Consider the following 4639-nt stretch of genomic DNA (forward strand, 5'->3'; position numbering starts at 1 on the left):
CCTGCACTAAAGACACCCCCAAGAGGCAATGTAAGAAAGACACGGGTGGGGGATATATCCTTGAGACAAAGAGATGTGGAAGTCATTCATCCCCCACAAACCCTGGAGGCTTCTGGCTCCAGCTAGAATCCTGTTCAGGGTCAGGGTTCCCAGCCTCTGTAAGGCAGAGCAGACAGTGGCCTAGAGAGAACCAGTGACTTCAGGGTGAATCTCCTAGGAGTTATGTATGTTCCAAGATGACATGGGCAACGTACAGCAATTACCTAGATCACAGATTGAATGTGGAAACACTTTAGGTCCTCCCCAATGCCCCTAAACCACACATCCTAGGTCTCCCACCACTGCCCTAGGAGAAGGGACTAGACACAAACAAAGATTCTTCCATTAAAACTCTTGCTTTGGGTCCACAAGTCAAGAGCACCTCGGGGGACAGCAGGATCCATTTTCTTTTGACACACAAGACCTCAGCTCTCCAATGCATATTCCACACAGATATTCTGCTCACAGTGAAGGCCTCCTACAGGGATGCCCACTTTATCCCAGACTAATGCCTATGTTTTGGAAAATTCCCCCCACTATAGAAGAGGCCTTAGCTTCAGCTAGCTGGGTTCCCCTCCAAGACCCATACCATCTCCTTGAGTTCTCTGCTGCAGTTTTGTTTCAAGTCAGGATGTTCTGTGGTGCATTGTACAGCAGCCAGTCCCTGAGCACACACTGCTGACAAGAGCCGCCCCCACAACCCTTACTTTCACAGCATTTGCCTTGCCAATTATTAGTACAATGGGCCGATTCTCATCCTGTGTTGCTCTTGGGGAAAATATGCAGCCTGGGGAACTGGCCTAGATTGGAAATGGAAACAGCAGAAGTTGCCAATTAACGTGAGTTCCTTTTTTGCATCCCCTAAAGAAGTTAGTCTCTAGGGAGAATTTATAAGAGGCTCAATGATCTCAGGCCCTCTAGGAACTCCTCAGATGCCCCAAATCTCTTGGGGTTGGGGTGAGTGTCAAAGGTCACTTCATCTAACTATCTAGTGCTCGAATCCCTTAGATGACCCCATCAGTTTTTTCCTGAATGCATCTATGTTTGGCGTACTCACCACCATCCATGGCAAAACATTCCACATTTGGACAGCTCTGCTGAATCAAAAGATCTTCCTTAGTTGAATCAAATCCACCTCCCCGTAGCTTCCTCACTTTGGTCCTAGCTAGTAAGTGAGCCTAGCCAACTCTATTCCTAGGAAATAATCAACCACTCGGGAAAATGGCTCATGGGCTAAAAATCCAAGTTCTGGAAAAGCACAAGTGAAAGCCTATTATAGCAGGAAGGCTAATAGGTAGGAAATGGGTTGGACTTCTCTCTAGACCCTGAAAGGCAAGTCAGGTCACACATTCAGCATGTGAAACAATTGAAGGCAGCCCCTAAAAGTCCAAATGTACAGACATCAGAAAATGTGTGGAATTCCTATGGAATGGAAAGAAGAGCAGGAGCTGGAGGCTTTGCTTTGTAGGAGTTCACACTCTTAACAGGAAGATAAGAAGCAGTTGGAGAAACCTGAAGGCTTGGTCCAGACTTAGCAGGCCTTGGATGATGGGCACCACCAGTCTCTATGGGAGGGAATGGTCCTATGGCCAAAGGCTTTGGCTTCTCCTTGGAACTTTCTACTTAAGCCATTTAAAAAAAAGCTTCAAGTCCCTCCTGCTCAGGCCTGGCTCAAACCTCTTCATGAAGACTTAAGCCAGCCCCATATTCTTGGACGGGATGTTGGCTCAGAAACACAGAGGGAGTTTGGGACAGTCCCCCATTATGTGGGAAGAGCAAGAAAAAATGTGAAAATTAAAACCTCTCCCTTCCACATGAGGGAGGCGACAATTCAAGACAACAGGTTAAGGGGGATGGATGAAGGGGGGGTGCTCATCACCATGACAACAAGCCCAACAATTCTGAAAGATGGATTTTTTTGGGTTTTCTTTTCACCTGTCATTCTTCTCAGTGCTGTCACTCTCTTCCCTCCCTCCTGGCAGAAGACAAGTTGTGACTTTTTCACTCCCACCAACAAGCTGCCTGGCTTTTGGGAGTACAGCTGCTATGGGATGGGAGGAGAATGGAGTCCCCCAGAAGGGTGCTCAAAAGACTCAGGTTCTAGCTTTTCTCTCTCCCTGGTCATATCTGGGAAGCTTGTAGCTTTCCCAGGAAACATGAACACAGCTGTTCGTACATAAGTCCATGAAGAAACACATCCTCTTGTATGGAGAAATCAGAGCTCTGGTCTGATTAAAAGTGGATTTTTAACCCTGCTCCTGGATATCCCATCATATTCCCAGAGTGAGTCAAAGAGAGTCATTAAAGGCAACTGAACAGAAGACCATGGCCTCGGGCCTCCTTTGAAAGAACTAAAGTTGGTGTGATCAAAAAGCAAATGGTACACATAAGGGATATCATAAAACCTTGGCTAAATGTAAACTCCCCAACTTTGCGAGCTAAGAAAATAGCAACACCAGCCTTTCATTCCACACCCTATCACATTATGCCAGATTAGACAGTCGTGCTACATCTAAGTTTGCTTCCTAATACAGGTAGGGAAAGGTCCCGGGTGCCCCCTTGATTCCAGAAGTCTTTCCCTCACCCCCTGTGTTGACATAAGAAGGGGATGAGTGGCACTGTCTGTCCTGCAAGAGGTGGAACTCCCCATACCATGTGGCTACCCTCTCTGTTTGTATGGGATGTGTCCTCCAACACACATTGCGGTCTCTGTAGGCCAGAGACCTCCTTCAGAAGTGAAAGATGCTCTCCACCTCCAGACATAGTCAAGTGCTCAGCCACTGAATGTTTCTTCTTCTGCCATTACATCAATATGCCCTTTATCCCTACTTTCATATGAAGATCTCATCCTGCTTCCTTCCCAGGTATACCAGAAATAGACACCCCACCCTCTATGGCCAAGGAGGTAGATGCCCTCTTAGGGTTTCTTGAAGAGAGTGACAAAAAAAAAAAAAAAAAAAAAAAAAAAAAAAGATGCCCACTACTCCCTTATCCTTGAAGACAATCGTCAACCAAGGTGAACTTGAAAAGACCATGAGGAAGAAAACACAAAGTGTTGGTGGCCAAGGAGGCAAGGTGCACTTCAGCTATTGAAAGGATGATTAGCATGTGAAGCCAACAGGACTTCTTTCTTTCCTCCCAGCTTCCTGTGCACCACCTTCCCCCAGGCCTGTTCCTCATCCACTCCCTCTGAGCATCACTGTCAACCACTCTTTTTTAAGGTGTGAACTGATGACACATTAACATGCCTCCCCACCTTACCCCTAGCCCCGTCTATACAGAAAAGTTGGTTTGGTTTTTAAAAAAAAAAATTTTCCCCCCACACAGACGAGTTTTATAGGAACTTCTACTGACCATAAATCCTGGTCTCTGAAACAGAATTACAGACCTCCTGAATGACAAACAGGGAGACATTTTGAGTGTTCTGAAAAACCACACCAAGTGGGGATTTACTTGTCTAGCCAACTCTTGAACCAAGCATTTTGGGCATATCCCTTATCAGGCCATTATACCAGAGCAGGAGAAATTCTACCCTTTGGAAGAGTCATTTCCACTGCTTCCACAGCCAGAATATGCCTTGCCAAGTGTAACCCATATTCAAGAGCCATCTGCTTTAGCAATACAGGAAGCCACCAAAGGGGTGTGCTTTAGATAATCCTACAGTTCTGCTAGCTAGTGCTGCTTCTGGGGAGGGAAGGCATGCTCCTATTTGCCAGCTGCAGTCCCCAAGCTCAGCCCTGCTGAATCCTGTACAATGCACCAAGTGGAACTAGGGCAGAGCCCACTGACTTAGTCCATAGCAAACTCCTTTCCACACATCCACATCTTAATAGGCAGATGTCCAAGGAGTCCCTAGGGCAAGACAGTTCACCTTTTGTTTGGCTTGCCTCCATCCCCACCTGAAAAAGAATACATACAGAGACATAAAAGCTATATCCTATCCATTGTTACCAACTAACCAACCATGGTCTGTACCTGTGCCAGCTGAAGTGTGCATTTCATTTTAATTCAATGAGAAACTTGTTGTACACGAGCAAACAATATAAACGAAGATGTTAGAGCCACCATGACTCTAAGAATGAGTATTCTTTGAAGATTTAAAGACATTCACTTGCCTGTGTCAAAATTTTGACTGAGCACTTTCCGCCTCTCTCTGAGCTATAACTCTCACCCTGACCACCAGTTTCCTCAGTCCGACAGTTTGAACCTGACTGGAGGTGACAGAATGCAGGGACAGTCTCACCACACTGATGGCCTTGCTCAGGCCCCACAAAGTGAGCTCTGTCTACCCACTACTGGACATGGGTACTTATCCCCCAGCCCTTGGAATTAGTCTGTTCCATGACTTTGTTCATCCAGAACCAGTGTAAGATCTTTTACCGTAGGCACCAGAGATTTCTAAATTCAGCTACCTGAGTCTGCCTACGATGTCTTTTAGCAAGCACCTCCAACAGAAAAATGACACCAATTAAACATAATTACTAGGATTTAATAGAGCTCTTTTTCTATCCAAGTGCCTTTTTACTATTCTAAGACCCCCCCCCCGTTTTCTTTTTTCCCTAGATTGAGACTCAGATCAGTAAGTTAAAAGTACACATTG

General features: G+C 45.9%; 1 protein-coding gene across 2 annotated transcripts in view; it reads left to right on the top strand.

Annotated features, from left to right (window-relative positions):
• Positions 1 to 4639, top strand: part of GRIA1 (glutamate ionotropic receptor AMPA type subunit 1) — a 307872-nt gene that overhangs the window by 292541 nt on the left and 10692 nt on the right. The window lies entirely within an intron of this gene.

Source organism: Herpailurus yagouaroundi, unplaced genomic scaffold (assembly GCF_014898765.1).
Source record: "Herpailurus yagouaroundi ecotype Mexico unplaced genomic scaffold, PumYag 29, whole genome shotgun sequence".
Classification (NCBI taxonomy): Eukaryota; Metazoa; Chordata; class Mammalia; order Carnivora; family Felidae; genus Herpailurus; species Herpailurus yagouaroundi.